This window comes from Miniopterus schreibersii (genome assembly GCF_964146895.1).
Source record: "Miniopterus schreibersii genome assembly, chromosome: 3".
Lineage (NCBI taxonomy): Eukaryota > Metazoa > Chordata > Mammalia > Chiroptera > Miniopteridae > Miniopterus > Miniopterus schreibersii.
Window position 1 is genome coordinate 11,899,280 of NC_138103.1, and position 8,214 is coordinate 11,907,493.

Below are 8,214 nucleotides of genomic sequence, written 5' to 3' on the forward strand. Positions count from 1 at the left end.
AGAAATAAATACAGTTTAAAAACATTGCTGCAATAATACTAGTGTTTACAGCTGCTCATGTATTTACCTTTTTTGAGACCTTAATTTCTCCATATGGCGTTGAGTTACTACTGTCTAGTGTCCTTATACTTCACCCTGCAGGGCTCCCATTCGTATTTCCTGTAGGACAGGTCTCGTGGTCATGAGCTCCCTCTACTTTTGTTTATCTGAGAATGTCTTAATTTCTCCCTTACTTTTTTCTGTAATCCTCACCCAAGGATATTTTTTTCCATTGCTTTTCCGAGAAAGTGTAAGGAAGAGGGAGAGAGAGAGAGAAACATCAGTGGAGAGAGACACATCGATTGGTTGCCTCCCGCATGGCCCTGTAGGGGGCTGAGCCTGCAACCAAGATACGTGCCCTTGGCTGGGATTGAACCTGGGCCCCTTCAGTCCTCTGGCTGACACTCTAACCACTGAGCCAAATGGCTAGGGCTCTCCCTTACTTTTAAAGGACATTTTTGCTGGATATAAGAGTCTTAGTTAGCAGGTTTATTTTCTTTGAATGTTTTAAATATATCAGCCTACTGTCTTTGGCCTCCAAAGTTTCTGATGAGAAGCCTGACAATCTTACTGAGGATCCTTTGTATGTGATGATTTGCTTTTTCACATCAAGATTCTCTCTTTGTCTTTATCTTTTGAAAGTGCGATTATAATTTGTTTTGCTGTGGGCCTCTTTGAATTAATCTTACTTGAGATGTTGAACTTCCTTCATGTTTTATAATGTATTTTTTGTGTGGAAAAAAAATAAGGTGCAGAGGAGAATTATGATAGGATTCATTTTTAGAGGATATAATTTTTGTCTGGCTTTAGAAAAAACTAGAAATATATGACCATGGGATTAAGGAATTGTTTCTTATTTTGTGAATTTAAGTTGCTTAGATTTTTCTAACAAATACGTATTGCTTCCCCCTCTCATTTAAATAGATTGATCATGCCCTAGCTGGTTTTGCTCAGTGGTTAGAGCATCGGCCCTCGGACTGAAGGGCCCTGGGTTCAATTCCGGCCATGGCACGTACCTCGGTTGCAGGCTCGATCCGCACACGAGAGGGAACCAACCAATCGATGTGCCTCTCTCACATCGATGTTTCTCTCTCTTTCTCTCCCCCCCGCACTTCCACTCTCTCTGAAAAGCAATGGAAAAAATATCCTTGGGCCCTCACCAGCTTGGCTCAGTGGCTAGAGCGTCGGCCCATGGACTGAAGGGTCCCAGGTTCGGTTCCTGCCAAGGGCATGTACCTCTCTTGCAGGCTTGGGCCCGGTTGGGGCATGTGCAGGAGGCAACCGATCAATGTTTCTCTCTCACATTGATGTTTCTCGCTCTCTCTCCCTCCTTGCCCCCACCCCTGCAACTCTCTCTGAAAAGCAATGGAAAAAATATCCTTGGGTGAGGATTAAAATAAATAATAAATAAATAAATAAATTGATAACATAATTATAAAAGTAATACTTGCTTTTTAAAAACATTTAAATAATACAAAAGTAAGTATATACCTTGCTTCCATTCCCCAGAAGTAACTAACCTCTTCTGGTTGATGATTTGTTTGTTTTTAGATATTAGATCCTAGTGAAAAAGGTCAAGCGAATGAAATAAAACGTATCAAGATTGGAAAAAGAGCCCTGGCCACACACAAAAATTAATGCAAGGCGGATCATAGATCTAAATATAAATATAAATGCTAACACAATCAAGGCTTTATACAAAATACAAGAGAATATCTTTACACACTCGGGCTAGGTAAAGACTAAATGGAACACAAAAAGTAATAAGCGTGGATGTATTAGGATTCATTACAATTAGGAAGATCTGTCATGAGAAGACAGCTTTCAAAGGCTGAAAAAGCAAACCACTGGTTAGGAGAAGGTGTCCCCAAAATACTTAAAAAATTAGAAAGAAACAGCCTAATTTAAAAACTGAGCCAAAAATTTGAAGACACTACACAAAAGAGAATATCACTAATCATCAGAGAAATGTGAATTAAAATCACTTTAGAAAAATGTTAGTAGTAATAAGGCTAAGTATGCATATTTCTGTGACCCAGCAATTCCCCTTCTGGGTATATACCCACCAGAAACGAGTGTTTATACCCACCAAACACAGTGCCAGACTGCTCATAGTAGCTTTACTCATAATGTTCAAAAACTAGAAACAACCAGTGTCCATCAGCAATAGAATGGGTTTTTTTGGTATGTTCATACAATCAAATCCTACATAGTAATGCAAAATAATAAACTGACACACTCGACAATACGGCTGACTCTCGCAGGCACGTTGAGTGAAAGAGGGCTGACGCCAAAGAGAACAACTTACTCTTTAACCCGTGTGTGGCGAGTTTAAAGTTAGGCCCCACCAATCCGAGATGATAGAAGTCAAAATAGGGTTGCTCTTGGGCACGGGGACATCAGGTAGCCTTCTAGGGTGTTGGAAACTTCTGTATATTGATCTGGACCATATTTGGTGTACACACAAGTGTATACACATATAAAAAGCCATTGACCTCACTTTGCTACCTGTTATACCTCAATTTAAAAAGAGTTATGCTGGCCCGGCCGGCCGTGGCTCAGCCGTTGAGCATCAACCTAGGATCCAGACGATCGGGGTTCGATTCCCGGTCAGGGCACATGCCCGGGCTGCGGGCTAGGCAGCCGATCAATGACTCTCTCATCATTGCTGTTTCTCTCTCTCTCTCCCTTCCACTCTCTGAAAAGCAATGGAAAAAATGTCCTAGGGCAAGGATTTAAAAAAAAAAATTAAAAAATAAGAGTTATGCTAGCAGCTATCTCAAAATTCAAGTGCATATAAACCAAAATGAAGCAAAGCTATTGCAGTCTCTTAGTGCAGCTAGGGTCTCTGTCCTGCTCTTGGACTGGGTGATATCAGGGATGGCCCAGAGGTGAACCATGGCCAGGTGCACCCACCAGGTGACGAGCTATGCTACTGCTGGGGGTGAGGTGGTGGCTAGGAGGAAGAGGGGACCGTGTTAAAGAAGGGCCAGGCTCAGTGCTTCTCTGTTCTGGCAGGACAGTGTCTGGAGAACTATATTTTTAATTTAAATTTTTAATGTGGTAAATTATGCATAACGTAAAGTTTAAACTTTTTAAGTGTACAAATAAGTGGCATTAAGTACATTTCCAGTGTTGTGCAATCATTATCAACATGGACCTCTAGAAGTTTTCCTTCTTCCCAAATGGAAAATCTGTGCTCATTAAACACCAACTCCCCATTCATTCCCCCTTTCCCAGGCCCTGGCACCCACCATTCTACTTTCTACACAAATTTGAGTACTCTAGGGACCTCATATAATTGGAATCATACAGTATTTGTCCTTTTGCATCTGAGCTCTTCTACTGAGCATAATGTTTTTTAGGTTCATCTAAGTTGTGACATGTATCAGGATTTCATTTCATTTTAAAGCTAAATAAATAATATTCCATTTTATGGAAGACCACATTCCATAGATTTGTTTATCCATTCATCTGTCAATGGACACTTGGGTAATTTCCAGTTTTTGACTCCTGTGAATAATGCAGCTGGGAACAGGGGTGTACAAATATCTGTTCAAGTCCCTGCTTTTAATTCTTTGGGGTACATATACCCAGAAGTGGAATTGCTGAGTCATATGAGCATTCTTTATTTTTTTTAATGGAGTGCTATTTTTAAAACGCCACTGCTCGGCCCAACCACCGGAGATTTAGTTGATCTGTGGTAGGGCCCCAATATGGATATATTTTAAAGCTATCCAGGTGATTCTAATGAGCAACCAGAGTTGAGAATCACTGGACCAGAGAGAGGCTGGGAAAGTGACAAAGGAAGGACAAGAGCAGGCAGGAGTGAAGTGGGAGGAAAAGGCGGGGCCTGTGTGTGCTGGGAAGGTGGGAGGGGCAAACTCCCCCTCCTCTGCGGTCCCATTAGCCTCCCAGTGTTGGGGGTCAACACTCCCTCCTTAGCAGACATCCATCTTCCTTGTGCTGCTGATCTCAGGCCTTCAGTCGCCAGATTTAGCAAAGTAAGATACAGGGCACCTAGTGAAATTTGAATTTCAGATAAACAACAAGTCATTCTTTTAGTATAAGTATACCCCATCTAATACTTGGGACATGCTTATACTTTTTTTTTAAAGTTTATTTTTATTGTTGACAGTACTACAGATGTCCCCTATTTCCCCCCTCTTCCCCGCTCCACTCAGCCCCTGCCCCACTCCAGGCCTTCACCACGCTATTGTCTATGTCCATGAGCTATGCATGTGTGCATATAAGTTCTTTGGTTAATCTTTTCCTATACTTTTAAATAAATCTCATTGTTTATCATTGTTTATCTGAAATTCAAATTTAACAGGGTGTCCTGTATTTTATCTGGCACCCCTACTTAGGCCCCAATCAGATAAGACCCCTTCTCCCGAACCAGGCCTTTACCTAGCACACCTTGTCTCAGTAAGCACAGAGGAGGAGACTCCAGCAGCTGGGCCGGGAAGCACTCCACTCCCATGACCTCCCAGGGCCAGCATGAAGCTAATGAGGGGTCTCCCTCAACGGGCGGCTACCTGGCCCCAGATGCCACTCCTGCAAGGAGATGCCACTACCATAGGACTCTGAGTGGGGTGCCAGTAGCCATGCATGCCACCAGGGATGGTCAGGTAGACCCTGTCCAGTGCAGACAGCCTCCAGTGAGGGTGAGTAGGCCTCAGGTCACCTTTGGGAATCTAAAGGCTGGAGGCGTTCAGTCTGCAGAGGGTCTGAGCCAGCGGGTGCAGGGCAAGGCCAGACAGACAATTGGGCGACCGCTGCCGCTTCCATGGAGCTGGGCTTCCTCACTCCCACGCATTCCCCCAGAGCTTCATCCATGGGGCAGGGCGCAGCTAAGGACCTGTGCTCACTGTTGGTGTCGCTCAGACCCCATCCCTCAAGCGGGACAATTGGGCTTCTGCCTCATCCCTGAGAATATCCAGGTCCCAATCTACCCGTTGACTCTGCCAATGAGTCTCATCTTATCCTACGCTTCCCTCCCAGGGAGCTCAGCCCTTGCTGTCTGCTGGCCTGTGTGTGAACTGTGGCCTCTGCTTTGCCCACCTGCACTGGGTGCGTGTAAGGGGCCCGCAGTGCTGACCTCCTGCCTAGGCTGCCTTTATCTCAGGCGACAGCTTCTTGGATGCTCCTTTCTCCCGACTTGAGACCAACAGCCTTTCCCAGAGAAGAGAGTGGCCGCAAGACATGGCCCTCCTAACTGCATTGGTCCCTGGAGTCCTAGTGGGAAGATGGGGCAGGCTCAATGCTAGGGAGCCCAGCACCCCTGGGACAGAGGAGGGAATGCCCAATCTGTGCCCCCACCTGGAAGTTGGCCACATGGTGGCCTATGATGGCCAAGAGTGAGCCCTCGGGCTTGGGGAAAGCATGTGCCTCCATTGAGGGGACTGGGAGAAACTTTAGAGCCCCAGGAGCCTGGCCATAGAGAAGGACCCCACAACCAACAGCCACCCCTAGCCCAGCTCAGTGGTGCCTCTTCTGGTTACTGTTCCTCTCAGCATGATGAACCTCATCTCCATCCAAGAGTGGGGCTGGGAGAGGTCCCTAGGGCCTGCTCACCCGACAGGAGGGCAGCATTTATGGAGCAGGCACTGGGTGCTGGGCCCCGCCCTACTTGCACTGCCTCCCTTGGGCCTCAGGGCCTGGGGTAGGTCTGGTACTGTCACCTCCATGTTACCGTGGAAGGGGGTGCAGGAGTGGTGCCCAGATCTGCTGATTCCAAGTTTAACTGTTGGGCTGCGCCGCTCAGCATCCCCTTTGCCTGCTTGCAGCACTTTCTAGCTACTTCCTGCTCCTCCTGTCCCATCACTAGTACCTGGGGAGCTCGGCTTTGTCCCCTTTGCCATCGTTGGGCACATTTGTCTATTCCACATCATGAACTAGTCCTGCTCAGCAGCTCCTGGCACCCATGGGGACACCTTCCTGGAGTTACCCCAGCCACCCCTCCCCAGAGCAACTCAGCCTCAAAAGTCATGGTCCTTCCTGCCAGCCGTCTCCTCTTCCTCCCCTATCTTGCACTGAGGCAGCCTGGATTCGACTTACCTTCTGGGCTTTGTTGCCTCAGGGATGCCAAGACTAGGAGGCCAGGGGTTACTCCATTCCAGTGCTCCCAGGCTTAGCTCTGCACCAGTGGAAAGAGCTGGGTGGTGGTGGGGATGTTCTGGGTCTCTCTGTGGCCAGTTGGCTGGGCCCTGAGCCCCGAGTATCTGTCCAGGGCAGGAGTAAAGCCCTGCTCAGGGCAGCGGGGACACAGCCCACCAGCTCCTGAGTCCCCGAGCCCACCGGTTGTTACAGCAGCTGGGCTCTTCACCTCTTCCTGTGCTGGCTCCACCTCAACCCTCCTTCCTGTCTGATTTCAAAAGCCAACAGCCTCTCAAACAAATCGATGAACCACGGCTGCCTTGCTAGTTCTCTGGCTTCGTCACAGCCCCATAAGTCAGAGGAGGAGGGTGCCACCAGTGTCTTAATCTGAGGACCCAGAACCCCTGCAGACCTTATGTTCAGGAGATAGTGGTCCAGTCAAAGCCACAAAGGAAAACAGACTCACCATCAGCAGACCTTTGCTTTTGGGGGGGCTGTAGGGAAAGCAGGTGAGTGGGTGGGATAGTCAGTGACTTGCCCAAGGCCACACAGAGGGAAGCTGACCTCTCTGGGGCTAGACATGTGTCCTCGCACTTCTGGGCTGGCATGCTCTGATACGCTGTGGCCCTTGTCACCCCTTCTAACCCCCTTGCTTCCTAATCTCTAGCCTCCAAAGGCACCTTCAACCCAGCTATACTCCACAATGTCTTCCTGTGAGTCCAGGCAAGTCACCTCCACCCTGAAACAGTAGAATGTGGCAGTTTGCTCAGGCCCCTGGAGTTGGACCTCAGCATGTAGGCTGTACTAATTGATAGGTAGGCATGAGGGGGAAGAACATGGCCCAGAGTGAAAAATACAAGAAAAATTACAATAGAGGAAAAGTACAGGACACCCTCTAGTGACAGGGAGCAAGCCACTGAGAGAAGCAGGTGACATAGGTGAGAGCCAAGTGATAGGGTCCTCAATTTTCCTCAGCAAGCAAGTGGGAGTCAGTGATTGTTGTAGAGCAGGAGAGTAGTGGGTTTGGATACATGCAGCAACGTGTATATAAGGGGACATTGGAGGAGGTGTGTGCTTGTATTGGCCTTTTCTCAAAAGCTGTGTGTGGGTGATGAGGGGAGGACACTGAGGCAGCAGATTAGAAGTGCTCCTTATGATGGCATCCTTCTGTGCCCCCTCCCACCCATCAGTGCTTTCTGAACACCCAGAAACTTGCCAGGTGCTGGGAGACACGCAGTGGTTGCCCTGGGGAAGCCTGCTGAGGCTCCAGGCAGGCAACACAGACTGATGGCTGCAGCCTCAGCCCCGAGGTGCAGCAAAGGAGGCTGAAACCAGGCCGCCCACAGGATGTTGGAAACCGCAGGGGCCTGGGGGGTATCTGTCACCTGAAAGAGGCCAAGAGGCACCCTCTGTTCCTCCTTTTACAGCTTAGAGTGGATGGATCCTGAGCATAAGAGGAGACAGCCTTCTCCATGGGTATCTCAGGGAGCATCCAGAGGTCAGCACTTCGCTGCCAACACCTTTCCTCCCCACCTCCAGACAGGGCTAGTCCATGGGGCTCCCTCTGCTGGCTCCTCTGTGAGAATCTGGGGGGCTCTCTCCTTACTCTCCTGAGGGTGTTTGTATATGTGGGGCAGTGTCTCCCTGGTTGGTCTCACTCTGGGGCTTTCTGTCCCACCCAGAGCTGTGGTCAGCCCAACAGTGCCCTTCCCAACTCAGCGAAGGCTTGAGGCTTCCTGCCTGTAGGGGCGGGGCCTTGCTGGGTTTGTGCAGGCCCCTGGGGCCCTTTGCCTGGGCCCTGCTAGATCTCCCCCCACCCCGCCCCATATGTCTTTATTGATTTCAGAGAGAGGAAGGGAGAGGGAGAGAAACATCAATGATGAGAGAGTCATTGATCTGCTGCCTCCTGCACGCCCCCTACTGGGGATCGAGCCAGCAACCCAGGCATGTGCCCTGATTGAGAATCAAACCGCCATCTCCTGGATCATAGGTCGATGCTCAACCACTGAGCCACGCTGGCTGGGCCTGTAGCTCTCTTTTAATTGCCTTGAGCGATGATGCCCAGGCCGTGGCTGG